This window comes from Balaenoptera acutorostrata, chromosome 10 (genome assembly GCF_949987535.1).
Source record: "Balaenoptera acutorostrata chromosome 10, mBalAcu1.1, whole genome shotgun sequence".
Lineage (NCBI taxonomy): Eukaryota > Metazoa > Chordata > Mammalia > Artiodactyla > Balaenopteridae > Balaenoptera > Balaenoptera acutorostrata.
In genome coordinates this window covers 72,323,151-72,345,559 of record NC_080073.1, presented here as the reverse complement: position 1 = coordinate 72,345,559, position 22,409 = coordinate 72,323,151, and positions in this window count along the sequence as shown.

Genomic DNA, 22,409 nt, shown 5'->3' with positions numbered 1-22,409 from the left:
AAGTGTATGAAAACATTACCAACTGCAATACTGTGAGTAGGCATATTACTAGAGCTTTGTACATTTCCCCACATATGGAAATGAAAAAGTAACTCGTTTATTGGTGCCTTTTATTTTTTGAGAAGCTCATGTGCAGGGAAACAGCATAAGGCAAGTCTTCAAGAACTGTTTTGTTTGCTTCCAGGATATTTTGCTTTGCAGAAAACTGCTAAAGTAAGCGACATAACTTCAGTTCTTTCCCTTCACAGTGCACCCCACCTTACCTTTAAATGAAGACAGTCCCACTCCCAGGGAAGGATGAGACCAACTCCTTTCTGTAGTCTCCTATAGCCAGTACAAACCTGTTTCCCTAGATGTGCAACATGGCTGCATAGGAAACCCAAGGCCATCAGTTTCATCCAGTCAAATGTGCCAAGGAACCATCCGTGGGTTTTGGTATTAGGAACAGAGCTGTCAACTCAAGATTTTTAAAAATTAATAAGAAGGGGGAAAAAAATAAAACCACCTTTTAAAAAGAAAATTATAGTTTTCCTATAGGAGTATTTGCTATATTATAAAGGTAATTTAATTGCCTTTATAATACTGAAATCAAAATATGCTTAGTCTGATTTTTCCTGGAGCCAAGAATCATTTTCTTCATATGTTGAACATTCTCATTTTTTCTTCATGCTTCAAGACTCCCAGGGAAAAATATTAAATATTCAAGGTAATAGTCTGTGTTCTTTCCATACCTTAGGTTTGGCCTAGTGCAAAGGAAACTGTCACCTGGGACATTGCTTGAAGGAATCCCTGAGCAGGTAGTGCAAGGCATTTTTGAGAGTTCAGTTCTGCCTGAAGTGGCTCCTTTCTGAAAACATGTACCGTTTCATGGCTCCCATAGGATGAGTGATGACAGAGCTCACCTGTGGGACACACCCCTGCGACCTGGAGCAGGACTCTGGCAGGGACCCAGAGTCCCAGCACTACGGCCTCTGTGTACTCCTGGGGAGATTCAACAATTGCCCCAACTTTGTCACTTTATTCTAAAGTCTCTTGCTGTGGTATAATAAAGAATATTTGATTTTTGACCTGGGTTCCTGGCACAGAGCTCCTAAAACCCCTGGAATTTACTATCTTTTGTGTGCTAGGAAGATGACTCATGGGTTGGAGGAGAGATCACTAGATAGCTTCAGGGTGGGGCTGGTTGTTACGCAAACCAACCACATGATGAGAAGGTTGAAGGTTTCAGCCCCGCCCCTCAACCTCCAGGGAAGGAAGAAGGGCTGGAGATTGAGTTCAATCACCAATGGCCAACGGTTTAATCAATCCTACCTACATAATGAAACAACCATAAAAACCCCTAAATGAAGAGGTTCAAGGAACTTCCCAGCTGGTGAGCCCGTTGAGGTGCCGGGAGGGTGGCACAACTGGAGGAGGCAGGAGCTCTGCATGACCCCCGCATCCTGACCTTGCCCTATGCTTCTCTTCCATTAGCTGCTAGTGTCAGAATGGAATTTTTATTTTTTTATTTATATTTTTTATCTTTAGAATGGAATTTTTAGACACCCAGTTGGTGTCAGGATAGGTCTGAAAAAAAAAATGCCCATGTTTAGTCTCCCATCTTCCTCCTCTTCTGATTTCCTGGGTGATGGGGCCTGTATTAATAAAGGCCCAGTTAGGAAAGCAGAAACTACTCTAGGTATTTTTGAAGGAGGGCTCTAACTCCAGATTGGTGTCAGCTCTCTGCTTCTGGTGATTTAATCTAACTTGATCTTGTCTCTGAGGGAGAGGGACCCACCACTGCCAGGGACATGCATCCTGGGTTTTCCAACCTGGAGATGCCTGAGTTCCTGGGTTACAGCAGCAAGAGGGAGAAAAGCTTCCTGCCCAGATCCAGAGTGTTCCTCCTGGGCCCAGAGCCTCACTCTGTGTATGAATCTCTCTTGAAGAGCAAGTTCAGCCTCTGCCACTGTGACTGTTGAGCTCAGACCCCTCACTACCTTTGTTTACACTTGCTTCCTAGACTTCCCTCTCCAACCAAAACTGCTCCCCCAATTTCCAAAGCAAATCCTCTCATCCGGTATCTATGCACTTAGGTATACTTGGAAGAGAAGTAGAGGCATTGCCTGTACAATGAGAAAGGCCCAGCTCGGCCAACAGCAGACCATTACACAGATAATAAAGAGAAGCATTAATCTAGGTATATGTAAAAGTGGAAATAAATCTCAAACTGTCTCCTTTCTTCATCACAGATCTACTTGTATACCCATTCCTTTCCTATTCTCTTACCCCTCTGCTCCCAAAAGGATAGAGAGTTGATGGGTGGGTCGTTGAGGCATGGCACTCAACCCCAGAAGGCAGAACCAAGAGGCTGAATGTTGCTTCAAGTTCTGGTACAGTGTTGGCCACCAGAGGTTTGGGAAGGTCCCATGGTTCAGAGAGCCATTGGCCTTTTATTATCTATTGTTATATAAAAAAAATACTGCAAAATTTAGCAGATTAAAAGAACATTATCTCACATAATCTCAAGGGCCAGGAATGGCTTAGTTTGGTAGTTCTGGCTCAGGAGGTTATAGTCAAGTTGTTGACTGGGGCACCAGGCATCTGGTGCTGGAGGATCTGCTCCCAAGCTCACTCACGTGGGCATTGGCTGGCCTTGGTTCCTCCCAGGCTGTTGGAAGGAGGACCACACGGGCCTCTCCATAGGGCTCCCTCAATGTTCAAAACACATGGCAACTGGCTTCTTCCAGAGCAAGTGATCCAAAAGGGAGAGAGAACCCAAAACAAAGCTTCGATGTCTTTTATAACCTAATTTTAGAGGTGTCATGCCATTGCTACGGCTGCATGCATTAATCACACAGACCAATCCTTATACAAGGTGGGAGTAGACTGCATAAGAGGGTGGATATTTCTAGGCGTGGGGATCACTGCTGGAGATTGAGTCTAGATAGCACTAGATGGGAATCTTTGCAGGCCGTATTGGAAGCTGTCTACCATGCTTCTTGGCCCTCCTACCTAGCTTTTGCAAAGAGTAAGTATCAATAAGAACCTGCTGTATAAAAATAAATAAATAAAATTAAATTAAAAAAAAAAGAGTTATTATCAGAAGGAGGAGACCCTAGTCTAGTTGGCAATCAAGGAATAATTGCTTTTCAGTTTAGCTCCTGTTCCTTGTGCTTCTCTAAGGAACATTGTAAACTGGAGAAATGACTGACATTCTAGAGTCCCATGGAAATACCATCTAGTGCTATTAAACTCCTCCCCCTCTGCTTATAACACTTGGAAAATCATGGCAGATCAAGTGGGTACATTCACAGAATCTGGGAACCAATCACTACATTATTAGAAGGTTGTGGTCTCTGGTATATGGCTGGTTCAGGATCTTAAATGAGCTTGGGTCTTGTCGTGGCCTTCATTAGAAATGTCTTTCCTAGGGTCAGGGGAGACTCACTCTGGGACATTAAATTGTGGAAGTGTCTGCACATGTAATGAGTCTCTGCCAGCTAACCTCACCCCACATGGAGAGGGAAGGGCTGTCGGCTGGGCCAGAGCAAATGCAATTCAGAGAAAACTCTTTCATCTTTGTGGGTAGAATGGCTTCTGCTATCACAACTCCCCCTCCCTCACCTCAAGAAACTCATTCTCAAATGCTACTCAGGACATTTTTTGCTTCTCCAGGGGAACTGATGCTGCAGGGAAACTGGTGGAAAAGAGGGATTCTGGTGCTGCCTTTGGAGAAGTAAAATCAGCCATGGCCCGGGGGATCCAAAGGCTAAAGAAAGACATTACAGAGTGTGAGACAGAGGACATGATGCATTGCACTTGGTTTTTGGAGCATAAGCAATGACAGGTTCTATAGCTCTTCAAGTGGGGCTTCTGCAAGGCTTGGAAAGAAGCAAGTGGTAAAGGTCATTGAGTTCATTAGACTTCTACTATGTTAAAAAATAATTTGAATCAGGGTAAGCTAGATTGTACTGTAGTAACGCACAATCTCTCCATTTTGGTGGCTCAAAGATGTATTTTTCTCTCATACTTCATGTTCATAATGGATTAACTTGGGGGTTCTCATCATGGTCACTAAGGGACCCAGGCTGGTGAAGCATCCAAAATTTTGAATTTGGCGGGTCATCACACCAGAAGGAAAGAGCTCTCTGGAAAGTCTCACACCAGCTAGTAAATGCTCAGCCACAGACAGACACACATCACTTCCAGTCATTTCTACTCAAGATTCATTGGCTGAACTAGTCATAACACCCCACCCAACCACAAGGAACCAGGAAATCAGTCCTTTTCTGTGCTTGGAATGGGGAAGATGGGTGAATGTTTGGTGAACAGCATTATTGACTAATACTCTGGCATCCAGTGAAGCTGAAGTTCAGATTTTCTCTTCTCTTTTTGCTTTCTTGTCTACCTTAATTCTCTCCGACGGCACTTCGTCTGTGTCAGTGTCGACAGCTGGCAACAGCAGTGTGGGCCCAGAGACCGTAATAAGCACTGTGTTCTGGAAACATCACTCTTGCTTAGGGAATGCTATTGTAACTAAATGGTATGGGTCTAGGATTGGTGCTATGACATCCCTATGTCCCGTTACCCTTTGGAACTTTGGAAAAGTGGAACAGATGAGACTTCAAGTTGGAACTAATTCAACAGTGCAGGTGCTGAAATGATTCCGTCCACTTTCGTGGAAGACATCCTGGAATCCTGCTATTGGAGAAGGACCCAGACTGCCTGGTGCCAGGTATTTAAGTGTGAAGGTCAAGATTACAGCAGGAAACGGGAGGCAACACCAATGGGTCAAAGGAAGAGGATGTAATTAAAGGACGGTCAGAGGTATGGACAGAATTAAGGGAATCAACAGGGTGGTTGAGTCACCAAGGCTGGCAACACCAGGAACCTGGTAATACCCTTAAATAAGAAAGGAGAGGAAAAAGTGTTATCTTAGCCCACTGAGAGCTAGATCTGGATAGAAGGGGTTTCTAGACAGAATCTGTAGTTGCTCAAGTACACAGCCACTGCCAGAAATGTGTCCCAAAGCAGGGAGGAAGCTGGAAGAAATATTCCAACCTCTCTTCCCACCCTCCAGTCTCCAATCAATGGCTCTCATTGGCTGAACCTGATGAGAAGCCAGCAAGCCAGGGAGCTCCAATGATGCAGTTCCCAGGGACCAGCCTCCCAGGGCAGAAAAGGATCTGAGAAAGGTGAGGGGTGGGAGGAGGGGGTGTGTGCTGGGGAGTAAACAGAATGAACACAGTGAGGCTGTGTCTAGCTGATTGTGCTATATTAGAAAATTACAATGAGACTCTGGCCTCTAATTTCTCTGGGACTTTAATTTCCCCCAGGGAAGAGAGATTCTGTTTTCTCCATGGCAACAAAAAAAAGGGAGAATACGTTGCTAGAACTTAAATGTCTCCAAGGGAATTTAATAAAGGGTGAAGATTCATATGGTTTCAATTTGGGACAGTTTTTATACTGCGGTCATTGTACTGTGCTACTTAGGTGTTTACTGCTCTAGTGAACCAAAGTTTTCTATAAGGCTAGCAATTATCTGGTTGGCAAATACAGTAGGGGGTCAACATTTGGTAAGTTTATGATTTGGGGCTAAATGTCTTATTCTGTTCATTTGAGAAGTTTCTAGAATCAACAGCAGAACTGCCCATTTCTCTGCTTCCAGGAGTTTATAAAAATAAGTGGTCAATGTTAAGGGGTAGCCTCAGAGGTTTCCCTTGATGACTCCTGGTCTCCCCTACTGAAGGGGGTTGTCTCATTCCTGGTTGACCGTAGATGTGAGTGAGGACCATAATCTTGAGCTCACTGGGCCAACAGAACACAAAGTGGGTAAATGCCGAGGAAACAGTTCCACTAATCAATCCACTCCTTCCTAAATCCTACTCACCACCCAGGAGAATTTGTTATCTACCCAGATCGCTGAGATGTTGATTGGGTCTCATTTACTAGTTGGGGCAGAGCTAGGCCTCCTAGGGAGTTCCTGACTCGGGGCACTGATTCTGTCAGTTGGAATGAGAGAGCCCTTCTGGAAGCTTTGTGATCTTTATTGTGTGGGTAACTTTGCCAAATTCCTTCCTCCTTGCAGTTTGAAGCTCTGCTCTCTTTTCCTAAGCACGTTGATTACTGACCTATGACTTTTGAGTTGGCGGGGTAGGGAGCAAGTTCTACTTAAACCTCAAACCCAAGCCTTGTGCATAATTTAGGGCTCTGAGGGTTACATACATGTCCTTGACCTAGCTAATAGAAGCACTTGAGTTTAAATCTTCTACTTTTTGTGAATGTGTCCTTTGGGTACCTGGGGAGTTGAGACATAGAGATCCATTATTGCTTGTTCAGCATCCTTCCTCCCACCCAAATACCATTTTCATTTAGTAAGAACACTTTTCTTTTGAAGAATTCTCCCCCTCTACTCCAATTCTGCAGTTTGAGCCGGAAGTTGTCAATCATAGGCTATGAGAGGGCACATGACCCAAGATAGACCACTCAGGGCACCTGGTTCCCTGGCAGCAGGAATGACTGTCCCTGCTTCGATCACAGGCCCCTCTTCTGCAAGTGTCATTCCTTCTTCTTGTTTTAACTAAGTCTTGGTTGAGAAAAGCCTTTTCCTTTCTGGTAGTGAAGTTGGCAAGAGATGAGTGGAGAAAGTCAGTCTTCCATAGGAGAGAATGAATTTGACACTTAAAGCACCAGAGAAGAGCCATGAGAATGTTCTAGGAAGATCATGGAATCCCTGCTTCCAGTCTTCCCCAGCTGCACCTGCACCCTTCCTGAAGGTGAGAACATTTCCTTTTTGTCTAAGGTAGACTTACTTGGATTTCTGTCACAACCAAGAGAGTCCTTACTCATCTAGTAGGGGATTGTGAGAAATGCCCACACAGCTAATGTCCATTGAGACTGTGGATTTCTTTTAAAGAGATGCTCCTAAGGGATTGTCTGCTTTTGAGACCTGGATTCCTTATAAGTGAAAGTGAATGTGTGTTACAGTGATGTTTGCTTTAATTCACCCACAGCTTTTAGAGTCCTGGACATGCGGCCTGAAACCCAGAAAATCTACCTGGAATTGGGCAACCACACCATCGCTGAGGCACAAGCAGGGCCTAGCGAGATCGCTTAAAGCCAGGAGAGAGCCTCCCACGAGGAAAGCTATTACTCCAAGCTTCTTCTTACTGTAAGTTACTTTAGAGCTGCAGAATTCTTAGCAATGCAAAACGTGCACAGTGCCTCTCAGTTGCAGAGTATGAAGTGGGGAGAAGGTGGTTCAGGGCCAATCTGGAGTCTCTTGTTATAGGTTAATTTTGGGGGGATTTTCCACACTTCAATAGTTGTGTCTGCTGTTGGTGAGAAAGTAAATTGGTACAGCCACTATGGAGAACAGTATGGAAGTTCCTCAAAAAACTAAAAATAGAGCTACCATATGATCCAGCAATCCCACTCCTGGGCTTATATCCAGAGAAAACCATACTTCAAAAAAATACATGCACCCCAATGTTTAGTGCAGCACTATTCACAATAGCCAAGACATGGAAGCAACCTAAATGTCCATCGACAGAGGAATGGATAAAGAAGATGTGGTAGATATGTGCAATGGAATATTACTCAGCCATAAAAAAGGATGAAACAATGCCATTTGCAGCAACATGGATGAACTTAGAGATCATCATACTAAGTGAAGTTAAGTCAGAGAAAGACAAATATCATATGATAGCACTTATATGTGGAATCTAAAAAAAATGATACAAATGAACTTATTTACAAAACAGAAATAGACTCACAGACATAGAAAACAAACTTATGGTTACCAAAGGCGAAAGGTGGGGAGGGATAAATTAGTAGGTTGGGATTAACATATACACACTACTATATATAAAATAAATAATCAACAAGGACCTACTGTATAGCACAGGGAACTCTACTCAGTACTCTGTAATAACCTATATGGGAAAAGAATCTGAAAAACAATAGATATATGTATGGGCTTCCCTGGTGGCGCAGTGGTTGAGAATCTGCCTGCCAATGCAGGGGACACGGGTTCGAGCCCTGGTCTGGGAAGATCCCACATGCCGCAGAGCAACTGGGCCCATGAGCCACAACTACTGAGCCTGCGCGTCTGGAGCCTGTGCTCCGCAACAAGAGAGGCCGTGATAATGAGAGGCCTGCGCACCGTGATGAAGAGTGGCCCCCACTTGCCGCGACTAGAGAACGCCCTTGCACAGATACGAAGACCCAACACAGCCATAAATAAATAAAATAAATAAATAAAGATACATGAAATTGCTAAAATTAAAAAAAAGACATGCTCACCATCCGTAAAAAAAAAAAAAAAGAATACATATATGTATATGTGTAACTAAATCACCTTGCTGTACGCCTGAAACTAACACAACATTTTAGATCAAATATACCCCAATATGAAATTTAAAAAAATAGTTGTGTCTGCATCAAAAAGAAAGTTTCCTGCAATTAAGATTTAGAGCCTTGTGCGAGTAGCCAGAGGAGGTGGTGAAATTATCTCCTTGAATCTCTGCAACTGTTCAGTTTCTGGATGGAGGAAGATGAAAGAATTAGGTCAGCTGTAGAAACCACCCAGCCTTAAGATATTGTGATGCTGTGAAGTCCAGATTTTATATCACAAGTTCTGAGCCTGCTTTCTCATATGTCAAAAAAGAATAACATAAGTGCCTCTGTCGTCGTGTTGTTTACGTGCTCTGGAACTTACATAAGACAGTGTACATGATGGTAGAATGCCTGGTATGTACTAAGTGCTCACAGATGTTAACTGTTATTATTCTTATTTCTGAAGCTAAGGTCACCAGGCTTAGAAGTAAGAAACCAACATAAGAAATATTTTTAAAATATAAGAAAAAAATTAAAAACAGAAATGCCCACACATCCTCCTCTGGGTCCCCAGCCATCGTACCCCCTCCAACCTACATCCTTAACAGTAGAGAGTAGATAAAGTAATGGCACAAAGTTGGCAGTGATGAAATCTCCTAAATGGGTCAGGGGATGCCTCCCAAAGAAGCAGTTCAGGGACTGTTACTGCATAGGTTTCCGAACACGAAGCTCCTTAAACTCTGCATGGTGCTGTTTAAGTAACCTAGAGATGTCCTAAAAGGAAGGAAATCCTGCAACATAGGGAATATCTTACAAGCCAGGCTGTAGATTTGAACTTTATCCCACAGGCCATGGGGAGCCTCAGGGTAGCTGCCCTCTAAGACTCATGACCTCTCTATGAAAATCAAAGCAATTGATCTGCTCAGATTGGCACTTCTTGTCGTGGGAGATTAGATGTTAAAAATAACTTCTACAGTTATAAAAACAGAACCTGGGGTCATGGCATTGTCCCTAGAAGCCTGAGGGCTAGGGCTTGTAGCCCAATGACAGGGCTAGTCATTGGTGTTCTTGGACCAAGTCACCTTGCCTCCTCATCCTCCATCTTCTCATCTGTGAAATGACATTTTCCATTGAGCCCAGGCTGTTCTCCAGGAAACCTTTGCAGACTCATGTGCTGACCGACACTGCCATCTAGTGGGAATCTTTGGAAATCATCTTGCAGGATCAACCCCGGCTGCCTCTGTACCTCATCAACCTATCTAGGAGTCAGGGGCACCCCATCCTCTCTGCCTGGTCCCTCAGTGATTGTCTCTTTTTAATCCAGGTTCTTTTGCCCTAGTATTCCTAGTTCCACGCCCATGAACACAACTCCTCCCATGGAAATAGGGCTCTACAGCTTACAAGCTATGCTCCTTTACCAGCCTCCATGGTCATCATCATTAACAGAGACACAGGATGGCCATGCTAGCAGAACATGGCATTTCTCTGGGTCCCTCCCTGGCTATTTTGAATGACCTCCAGCCCCCTCATATTCCTCCTCGATGGTTTTGGGAATTGTCGATGCCAGTTGATAACTCCAGGCATCTTGCTAACAGTAATGTCTGCCATATTTGCTTTTAAAAACAAAACAAAACAAAAAACCCTACCTTAACTCACTGGGCTGATGTGTCCTTTTGCAGTTCATTCATGAATATCACCCCCCTCCCCATGCTTGATGAGCTACCAAAGCCTATGGGGGATATCAGGAGCCCTGGTATCTATGCTGAAAGGGCCACCATCACCAGATATCCCATAATGTCTGATCTATGGGTGCCAATATCAAGGACACTGGCTATGCCAGAGTTGCTATTACCAGGACAGCACCCCTCCCCGTGTCTCCTCCACATCAGCGGTTGTCACCAATGGTACTCACACATGTCCTATGAAGACATCAGAAAACAAAGTGTCTGCTCTACAGTCCAAATTTTGGCAAAATATTCCTAATGGGGGAAATTATCCCTACTTCCAATTCTTCTAGCTTATTTCTATACCCCACCTTCTGTTTACTTCTCTTTTCAACCTGGGGCCAGAATAGCAACACCTCTATTCGCAGCCTTGGGCACAGTTCCACCAAAGCAAGCTGCGATTCTTGCATTCCCCAAAACATAAATCTGGAGCATGGCCAGACCTGAGGCTGGATAGAAGAGCAACCGGAGAGCCATGCCTTAGTGGTTTGCCTGTTCCTCATCTTGGGAAAAGGGCAGGCGATGTAGGATCCACTAATCGGGACTCCTGGCACCACTCTTGGTGGATTTCTAGAACCAGGAACTTCCTTGAATATCATCCACTTCAGCCTGGACCCCAGTTGGAGGGGGAGGGGAGAGAAGAGCTGGCAGAAGGGAGAAAGAGTAAGGGCAAGTAGGATATAGTCAAAATTCCATGGAAAAAAAAAAACTATCCACATTTTCAGGTCATTTGTTGGTCCCTTAACATGACTCCCTGCCTTCTTTCACGTAATGTGGAATTGAAGTCATTGAAATTGACTGACTTAGCGTCTGTTCAATCCTGCCAGCAGTGAAACAGATACACACACAAAAACAACAAAAACACCCTTCCCTCTATATTTGGTAATGCATTTTGCGAGGTTGCTGCTGTCAGCATAAATCCCAAGGATTATGTTTATTCTCTCCTGTGGGTACAAGACTCCACCCTGCTTTCCTGAGAAGCAGGGTCTGTTTTCTCCACCCATCACTTGGGATAGAACATGGAGGGAGGGGACGGAAGGGGAAGGGAAGGTTGAAAGGCTTTCCAAAGGTAGAAATGGGACTGGCCTGAGAGGAGGCAAATGGTCAGCTACATAGAGCAGGAGGCCTGGCTTTTAGCTCACTGCCCCTGCGTTGAACACTGTTCAGTTCCATTCAGCAAGCTCTCACTGCATGCCTACTGTGTGCCAGGGACTGTGTTGGGTGCAAGAAACCTATACTTCAGCAGAGAGCATCCTGGTTATGAGGAAGTACCTAGAAGATTAATCTGGATGCATTTTGCAAAACTGTAGGATCAACGAAGGAGGAAGCTATTCAGTAGTGAGGGGAGAAGTAGCCTGGAACAGTAGAAATGGGAAGGGCAGATTCAAAAAGAAATCTTGCAGAGGCATTTAGAACTAGTATGTGTCTGAAATCCTCCAGTGTCAGAAATTGAGGAGAACTTGGGGAACAGTAGTGGAATCCACTCATTGTGCCAATGAGGTGACTGAGTCTTGATGCTGCCACCAGTTTCTGGGCAAGATCAGGCAAGTTTTTCTACTTCCAACTCAGAGGGCCTGATTTGCTTCGTCCCAGATTCCTCTAAGAAGAAGGGAAGAGCCCAGGTGGCAATGAGTAGAAGGAATCATTGACTGTAAGACATGAACACGGCATGAGAATGTGGTGTTCTTGTTGCAGCATTTGGAAAACACAAGGAACCAGGATAAAAATGTACACCTGCAGAGCCTGGAAATTGGGTCTCCTCGTTCACCAGTGGACTGAGTGTCTGGTATGTGCTAAACTCTTTACAGAGGTTAAAAAAAAAAAAAAAAAAAAAAAGTAGCTCCTGTTCTGAAAAAATTCATAATTACTCAATGTATTCTCATTTTCTTTTCTCCAGATTATCTGACTCCAGCATTTGAATTTTGACTAGAGCTCCTTTCTTCTGTTCCTCCCTCTGTACACACTTACTGATGCCCGATCACCCCCGCCACCCATCACCAAGTTTACCCAGGCTTCTGACCTCTCCCCTTCATATCTGCCTTGGAATCCATGGCCAACTGTGCCAGCTGTATTCTCACCAACTCCCTCAACTCCCCAATGCCCCTGACCTTTGATCTCTACCCTGCCAGTTTCCAGTTTGGGCCCAATCATACTTCCGTCTGTTATTCGAATAAGTACTCCTTAAATACCTATCATGGGTCAGATACTTTTCTAGGTGCTGAGGCTACATCAGTGAGAAGCAAACTTCCTCCTGGGGCTTATGTTCTTGTGGTGGCAGACAATTTTCATTGAAGGAATAAATATATAGTAAAAAGTAAACATGTAATATAATGTTGTATAGTGATTAGGACTACAAAAAAGTAATAAAACCGGGTAACAAGAGTGGTAAGGGAAAGACTCTTCGACCTGAATGAAATAAAAGAGTGAGCCAGGAGAATATCTTGGATAAGAACATTCCAGGAAGAGACCCTGAGGTGAGAAATGTGGTTGGTATGTTTAAGGAACAGCAAAATGGGGGGTGGCTGGTTGAGCTAATGGAGAGGAAGCGAGGTAGGGAATGGAAGCTGGGGCAGCTCAAATGGGGCCTTGGGGGCCACATTGAGTTTCTACTCTAAATGTGATGGGAAGCCATCCCCAGAGGGAGTATTTGAGTAGGAGAGTGACATGATCACTGGAGAACAGATTCCTATTGCCGGAATCCTGGGGAGAAGCGTTGTATTGGCTTATTCTAGGAGGTGGCCGTCATTGGGAGTGGTAAGATGTGCTCAGGGGCAGGACAGAGATTCATAGGTAGAACTGACAACATCTGCTGATGAATTGAATATGACTCAGAAGGGAAAGATGACCAGGTAGACCGGGAATGACTCCAAGATGAAGAGAATTGTCATTTTATGAGATGGGGAATTATGGGGGAGGAGGGGTAGGTTGGTGGAGGATGAAGGGGCAATCAAAAATTGTTCCTTTTACTTGTTTGAGTTGCCTATTAGATATCCAACTAGAGATATTAAGTAGGCAGTTTGATAGATAATATAAATAGGAGGTCCTCAAGTTACCAATGACATATAAAGCCAAGATGCTGGAAGAGATCATCCAAGGAGTGGAAGTAAACAGAGAGGGGGTCCAGGGCCTGGGCCTCGGGGATACCCCGACATTTAGAGGTCTAGAAGAGTGGAACCACCTAACCAAATAGAGAGACTGAGGCCAAGTAGCCAGAGGGGTAGAAGTAAAACCAGGTGAACACAATGTCCTGGAAGGAAAGGAGAAGATGTCAGAAAGGAACCTTTGATTTTCTGCACACCTGCTTGGCAGCCACTAAGATCATTTGCAACCCACAGAGCTAGGAAACTTGCTTCTCCCACACATTCATCTTTTCCTGCCCAAGTGGGTTCTCTTCTTAGTCCTTCCCAGGTAGTTTTCTTGGCCAGGTCCTACAGCATTTCTTCCACTTTCTCCATCTTCCGTGCCTTCACAGCTCACAAATGGCCTCTTCCTTCTCTCTCTCTTTTGGGGGAGCAGAACAGTACTCTCCTAGTTTTCTTCTCTGGGCTTTCCTGCCTTTGCCTCCTTGATTCTCAGCGTCCCAGCCTCCCAGCTACCAAAATCCTGGACAGATCACTAACTGCTCACCCTGCCCTCGACTGGCTGCCCAGTCCCAGCCTTGAAAACAGAAATACTGGTTTGCCCTAATGTGGACAGTCTCCTGTCTCCCTTCTCTAAATTTACCTTCCACCAGCAGCATCTTAATAAAACCCAAATATGGCAGTCATGATGCTTCCCCTTTCAAAAACCTTCAGAGGGTTCCTTCAGGAGAAAGTCCACATTGATTGCAGGGCATTCAGGTAAGGCCCCCCTGCAATCTGACTCCCCAGTTCTCCATCCCAGCCTTGTCTCCTGCTGTACATGAATCCCCCACTTACATAGGGGAACATAACCCTCTCCAAAACTACCATGTACTTTCTTGACCACAGGCCAAGTTAATCCCTATGCCTGGGTTCTACAATGGAGCCTTCAAATGCCAGCTCAGACGTCATCACCTTTGTTTTCCAGACCATCCCCTCCCACAAAGAGCTCAAGCTCACTGGGTCCTGAAAAGAGGGGAACACGAAGGCTTTCAAATACAGTGAATTTCCCCCATCACTCAGTTATATATTCTCCATAAATTTCGAAAATATAGGGACTTCCCTGGTGGCGCAGTGGTTAAGAATCCACCTGCCAATGCAGGGGACACGGGTCTGGGAGCCCTGGTCTGGGAAGATCCCACATGCCGCAGAGCAGCTAAGCCCGTGCACCACAACTACCGAGCCTGTGCTCTACAGCCCGTGAGCCACAACTACTGAGCCTGTGCACCACAACTGCTGAAGCCCACGTGCCTAGAGCCCATGTTCTGCAACAAGAGAAGCCACCGCAATGAGAAGCCCGCACACTGCAACGAAGAGTAGCCCCCACTCACTGCAACTAGAGGAAGCTTGCGCACAGCAATGAAGACCCAATGCAGCCAAAAAATTAATTTAATTAATTAATTAATTAATTTTAAAAAAAGAGAGAGAAAATATAATTTGTACTGAAACAAATTCTCCCATAACCACAAAGGGCGTGTTTCCAAGCTCACAACTATACCAGGTGAGAATCCAAAGCCACACACACCTGGCCTGTTATCTGCTTTCCTGTGGTTCTCAGGGCTTCTCTCCCGGCAAATCCTGTTCTGGTTCTACAACCTGCCCTGGGCTTCTCATATTCCAGAACCAACTACCACAGAAAACAAACAAAACCCAGCTCTTTTGCCAAAACACGTAGTTCTCAGGAGTGTAAAACCAGGAAGTTCTAAGAGAAGTCTCAGAAGAACAGAACAGAGAAAATGAAGGTGGGACAGAGGAAAGGAAATTATTAAGAAAGTAACAGCTAAGACTATGTCTTTAAATTGAAAGAGCCCATCAATTATTAAGCAGAAAAAAAAAATCTAAAATGCACACATCTAGGTATATACTAGTGAAATTTCTGTATCTCAAGAATGAGAAAATTTCAAAAATATTTTTTTGCAAAGAAACAAGAATAAAGACCTCATCAGCAGTTCTGGATACTAAAGGACAATGGAGCAATGCCCTCAAAAATCAGAAAATGGCTGGGTATAGAATTCTAGTTGCCAAAAAACAAATCAAATGTGAGGAGAAATAAAGATGTTATGCAAGTTCTGGTCCTGTAAGAAACATGCCAAGACAGAATTATGTGTGTAAGAAGTGTATGAGGGCAAACACCTAAAGAGACAAAGGAGCCCAAGAGGGTGGGCGAGCTGTCAGACCTCAATGCTGATCCTCCAACTCCAGGGAGAGGGGAGAGGGAAGGAAGAAAGGGTGGGTGGGAGTGTCTTAGACTGCAGTGCAATTTTAGAAGAGTTCAAAAAGACTTCCAGGGGAATTCCCTGGCAGTCCAGTGGTTAGGACTCCTGCGCACTTCCTCTGCAGGGGCCTGGGTTCGATCCCTGCTCAGGGAACTAAGATCCCGCAAGCCGCATGGCGCGGCCAAAAAAAATAAAAAAGACTTCCAGGAAGTCCTTAAGCCCTAGTGGGGTCCCGGATCGCCCTACTCATCATTAGCTGGAGGCAGCCTATGGGAAGCTGCAGCCTGAACTCCCTGATGGATCTCTGCAGGCAGCAGTGGGGACCACAGATCCTTTATTCTCTCTGAAGCCAGAGAGCCAAGGGGCGTGCACTCATGGCAGCCACTGGTGATGTACAAGGATCCAGAAAGTTTGCCACCCACTAACCCTGTGTGTTAAAAATGAAAGATATATTGTACTTTACGAAAAGGAATCCAAAAAGATGGAGTGAAATATGAGATATGGTAGGAGCTGAGTACATCCCAGAACCAGCAAAGGAAGCTGAATAATTATGAAAAGAAAGTGTCTGTAACATCAGTGCCTGGTCCCGTCCCCTTCAAGGGGCACCCATTAAGTGCTGCACTTCCTTCCATGAAGGGTTCAATCATACTCCTTGGGATTCTGCTACAAATAAAAGCTAAATAATCATAATTTTATAAATAAGTTGATTTAGTTTCAGTTTTCAGAATGTGTAGAAAGAAAACAAGTAATTTTAAAAGAACAAAAATGTAAATCTTGACAAAGTGAAAAGGATAATAAAGTCAAATGGGGGAAAGTGAGAAGGGACATGGAAAGAAGTAAAAGCTCGCTAATTTTCTCACCTTTATAACACAGGTCTGTCTAAATGTGAGCAGTCAAGAATATTTTACTACTTAAAATGACATATAGGGACTTCCCTGGCGGTCCAGTGGTTAAGAATCCGCCTTCCAATGCAGGGGACACAGGTTCGATCCCTGGTCAGAGAACTAAGATCCCACATGCTGCAGGGCAACTGAGACTGAGTGCGGCAGCTACTGAGCCCACATGCTGCAACTGGAGAGCCTATGAGCTGCAACTACAGAGCCCATGCACTCTGGAGCCCATGCGCCACAACTAGAGAGAGGCCCACACACTGCAACGGAAGATCCCACGTGCCGCAACTGAGACCCGACACAGCCAAAAATAAAAAAAAAATTTTTTTTAATGACATATAGATAAATACCAGAAGTAAAGTCAGAAATTTAAGTGGTGGTTCTGGGGAAATAAGGCTGAGGAAGGAGATTCTAATTTGTTTTGTCTACAGATCTTCCTCAACTTACAATGGGCTTATGTCCTGATAAGCCCACTGTAAATTGACAATATCTCAAATTGAAAACACATGTAATGCACCTAACCTACAGAACATCAGAGCTTAGCTTAACTTACCTTAAATGTGCTCAGAACACTTACAGTAGCCCACAGTTGGGCAAAATCATCTAACACAAAGCCTATTTTATAATAAAGTGTTGAGTATCTCATGCAACTTAGTGAATAATGTACTGAAAGTGAAAAACAATGGTTGTTTGTTACGGAATGGTTGTTGATATCATGGCTGACTGGGAGCAGCGGCATCATGAGAGAGTATCATACCACATAAGTCGAGCCCAAGAAAAGATCAAAACTCAAAATTTGAACTTTGGTTTCTATAGAATGCATATCACTTTCTCACAATTGTAAATTGTAAGTCAAACCATTGTAAGTCAGAGACTGTCTGTACTCTGCATTACTTGGACTAGGTACATGGATTAATTTTTGTCATTTTAAGATGTTAACTATATAAAAGGCCTTCTAGGAATAAAGAAATATATATATATGTTATTTTAGAAAAAGTATAGGGAATTCCCTGGCGGTCCAGTGGTTAGGACTTGGCGCTTTTACTGCCAGGGCCCAAGTTCGATCCCTGGTCGAGGAACTAAGATCCGACATGCCTCACAGTGCGGCCAAATAAAAAAAAAAAGAAAGAAAAAGTGTAAAAATAGAACCTTTAATTACTCAAACCTCAACCCATCTATCATTCTTAGAGAGAAAAAATTGAAGTCAACCTTAACCTGAGTGCAGACATTTTAGACTGAGTAAGATAGAGATGGTAAGTGGTCTGATTACTATTGCTAAGTATGGTATTGTTGGAACTTCTTTTTGTCTGCACCTGTTAGCAGTTTGGTTTCTGGAATACTCAGCTTCAAATCTGGTATTTATGAGGCAAAAAGAAAACCCAGGAAACTCACTACTTTGTGGTTCCTAGCTGATCTGCCTTCTTTCAACTTTTCAGAGTCATCTTATGTTTGTTTTATGTTTGATGTTCAGGGTTCTTAGTTGTACTTTGAATATAGAATAGGGAACAGTATATTTATTCTATCATCTACTCCATCAGAAGTCTGAATTACTAGTTAATTTAAAAAATAGTTATACACTTATTCAGATTTTCTATTTTTTCTTTCAGTTGATTTCAATAAATTGTTTTTCCAGGACATTGTCTACTTTGTTTCCAAATTTATTGGCATAAAATTATTCACAGCATTCTTTCATTTTAGAGCTCACTGATATATTTATAGCTATGTCTCCATTTTTATTCATCATTTGGTCATTTGTTTCTCTCTCTCTCCCCTCCCTCTCCTCCTCCTCTCTGTCCCTCCCTCCCTCCCACTCCTCCCCCCCACCACTCTGGCCCCCAATCTTCCATTATGTCTGGCAAAGGTTTGTAATAGATGTCTTTTCAGAAGATCAGATTTTATGTCTGGCAATGCTCTACTATATATTTTCTGTTTCATGAATGAATTAGCTATTGCTGCAATACTACATATCAAACCACAACTCAGCATTTAAATAACAAGCATTTATTCTTGCTAAAGGATATGTGAGTCAGCTACATCAGCTGGGCTAGGCTGCAATCCAGGCTTCAGACTGCAAGTTGCGGGTTATGTTCATGTCTCATCCTTCTCAGACCAGCAGCTGTCTGAGGCTTGCTCCTCTCATTGGGAATGGCAGGCATGCAAGAAACCAAACTAAATTGCACAAACCTATTTAAGTCCCCTGTTCCTATCAAATTTACTAACTTTCCATTAGGTAAAGCAAGTCGATGATAAGGCCCCTTTTCAATGAGGCAAGGAAGCATATTCTGCCTGATAACTTTGCAATATCCTCCCATTGTGGGTAAAGGGTGTGGATGTATAATCCTATTACAGGTGAATGAAGAACTGAGACCAATAATCCAATCTACAACAATTAATTGCAGATCCTATCTTTATTATCCTCTATTTAATTTCTTTGAACTCTGTTCTTTCTAATTTCTTGAGTTGGATGATTAACTCATAAATGTTCAGACTTCTTTGAGCATATGAAGATGTAAATTTCTCTAAAGGTACTGATTTAGCCGTACCCCATGAGTTTTGACATGTAGATTTTCCTTATCGTTTAGTTGAAATATTTTTTAAATGTCCCTTACAATATGGTCTTTCACCCCAAAACTACTTAACAGTGTGGTTTTTAAATTTCCAAATATATTTTTATATGATCTTTGTTATTGCTTTATAGTTTAATTGTACTACAGTCAGATAATGTAATCTGTATGATATTCTTTTAGTATTTGTAGAGATTTGATGTGTGGACTAATATGTAGCTAATTTTCATAAATGTTCAATTTATGTTTGAGTAAAATTTATATTTCTCAATTTGAAGTATAAGGGTTCAATATATGCTCATTATATCACAATTGTTATGTCATTAATATCTTCTAAATATTTATTAATTTTTCATTTGCTTGCTCCATCAAAACCAATATATGCAGGATAGAAAGCCCAGAGATAAACCCACGCACATATGGTCACCTTATCTTTGATAAAGGAGGCAAGCATATACAGTGGAGAAAAGACAGCCTCTTCAATAAGTGGTGCTGGGAAAACTGGACAGGTACATGTAAAAGTATGAAACACCATACACAAAAATAAACTCAAAGTGGATTAAAGACCTAAGTGTAAGGCCAGACACTATCAAACTCTTAGAGGAAAACATAGGCAGAACACTCTATGACATAAATCACAGCAAGATCCTTTTTGACCCAGCTCCTAGAGTAATGGAAATAAAAACAAAAATAAACACATGGGACCTAATGAAACTTAAAAGCTTTTGCACAGCAAACGAAACCATAAACAAGACCAAAAGACAACCCTCAGAATGGGAGAAAATATTTGCAAATGAAGCAACTGACAAAGGATTAATCTCCAAAATTTACAAGCAGCTCATGCAGCTCAATAACAAAAAAACAAACAACCCAATCCAAAAATGGGCAGAAGACCTAAATAGACATTTCTCCAAAGAAGATATACAGATTGCCAACAAACACATGAAAGAATGCTCAACATCATTAATCATTAGAGAAATGCAAATCAAAACTACAATGAGATATCATCTCACACCGGTCAGAATGGCCATCATCAAAAAATTTAGAAACAATAAATGTTGGAGAGGGTGTGGAGAAAAGGGAACACTCTTGCACTGTTGGTGGGAATGTAAATTGATACAGCCACTATGGAGAACAGTATGGAGGGTCCTTAAAAAACTAAAAATAGAAATACCATACAACCCAGCAATCCCACTACTGGGCATATACCCTGAGAAAACCATAATTCAAAAAGAGTCATGCACCAAAATGTTCATTGCAGCTCTATTTACAATAGCCAGGACATGGAAGAAACCTAAGTGTCCATCATCGGATGAATGGATAAAGAAGATGTGGCACCTATATACAATGGAATATTACTCAGCCATAAAAAGAAACGAAATTGAATTATTTGTAGTGAGATGGATGGAGTTAGAGTCTGTCATACAGAGTGAAGTAAGTCCGAAAGAGAAAAACAAATACCGTATGCTAACACATATATATGGAATCTAAGGGAAAAAAAAAAGTCATGAAGAACCTAGTGGCAAGACGGGAATAAAGGCACAGACCTACTAGAGAATGGACTTGAGGATATGGGGAGGGGGAAGGGTAAGATGTGACAAAGTGAGAGAGTGGCATGGACATATATACACTACCAAACGTCAAATAGATAGCTAGTGGGAAGCAACCACATAGCACAGGGAGATCAGCTCTGTGCTTTGTGACCACCTAGAGGGGTGGGATAGGGAGGGTGGAAGGGAGGGAGGTGCAAGAGGGAAGAGATATGGGAACATATGTATATGTATAACTGATTCACTTTGTTATAAAGCAGAAACTAACACACCATTGTAAAGCAATTATACTCCAATAAAAAAACAAAAAAACAAAACAACAACAACAACAAAAAAACTAATATATGTGAAAAATTCCCTTCTATTGATTTGACATTTTTCCTTGTTGGTCTCTCAATATTTTTGTATTATATATTTTGAGGCTATGTTTTAGGTGTATAATATTTAGAAATATATCTCATGAATTGAAAATTGATCATTATGGAATGACCCTCCTTAAAGCAAAAAGCATTTCTAGAGACAAAGTCTGTCTCATTTTGAGTTAGCTGTACCAGCTTTGTTTGGTCAGTATTTGCCTGGTGTTATCTTTTTCAGTTCTTTTACATGTGACCTTATATTTTATGTCTGAAGTGTGTCTCTTATGTACAGTTTCAGCTAATTTTTTTAAAAATAGAAACTAATTAGACAATCTGATCTTCTACATGATTTTAGTCCCTTCATATTGTGATTATTGAATATTAACATTTATTTCTAAAATCTTACTTTGCACTGCCAAATTTCATCAATTGTAAGACACATATTTTTCCCCACATTTAAACATCTTTGAAATTAGAATACCTCTATAATTGAAGTCATCATTAGAAGCTTTTTTCTTCCTTAGTAGCATGCAAAATTTAGGTGTATTTTACAAGTGATGTCATCTTACAGTCTATGAAATATGACATCTATTCTCTTAAGTTTCTCTCCCCCTCATCCCTTTTCTATCTTTATTGACTTAAGGTTGTTTGGTTTTTTTTAATTTCTCCTTTTCACCTATATTTGTTTGGAAGTTACACATTCTGTCTGCACCATTCTAGTGATTACTCTTAGAATTGTAACAAGCATACATGAATTAAATTCTAAAATTAATCAATGTCTCAGGTTGGATTCTCCCGAAAGCTGCCCTTAGGACCTGACCTTGAGTACAGGCATTTGGGAAGTGACATCAGGAAGCACAAACAAGGGAAGGGGGAAGTGAGGCAGGGAAAAGAGAAAAGCAGGTCTGGGAAATGCTCATGAGCAGGTTATTGTGGGTAACGGGGTCTCAAATCCTCTGAACAACCAAGTGGAACTTGTTTCAGAGTTGTCCTACAAGGAGATAAGGAGGTGGAGTCATTTATCTACTGACTCCCCCATTGGTTGAAATTTATCCCTGGAAGTGTTAATGCCCCTGCGCTTCCAGATTACACCTGCTTAAGTCAGAGAAAGTTCTATGATGCAGGAGAAAGACATCAGGCATAGAAGAGAGACACATGTGCTTGAGCAACACCTGGCAGCTTGTTACACTGTCTACCCCATTGATAAGTGAACTTAGGTGGACAGAGAATATGGGTCGGGTGTCAACAATGTCCACTACAATCAACATTCCTAAACTCCGCCTGCTCTTTGCCAAACATTGAACTTGCTCATTCCTATCACCTATCCTACTTTACATGTTCATCAGTATATACTTTATTTGCATAGTTTTTGTATTCCTCTAAAAATAGTTGTTTTTTATTATTTTATTATTTTAATCACTTAAATTTACCTATATGCTTATCAGTTTCCTTGCTCATCAGTCCTTCATGAGCCTCACTTCTTTCTTTGTGAATTAGCTTCTTTCTTCCTTTAGTATAAGTTTTTTTTGTCATCTGAATTTTTTGGTTCCTAGATTTGGATAATGAGTTTGAATACTGAGATTGAAAAGTACACCATCTATTTCATTCCTGAGTTTCAGATAGCAAATAGCAAGAGTTTTCATACAGAAGGATCTATGTAGTTCAGCAGTT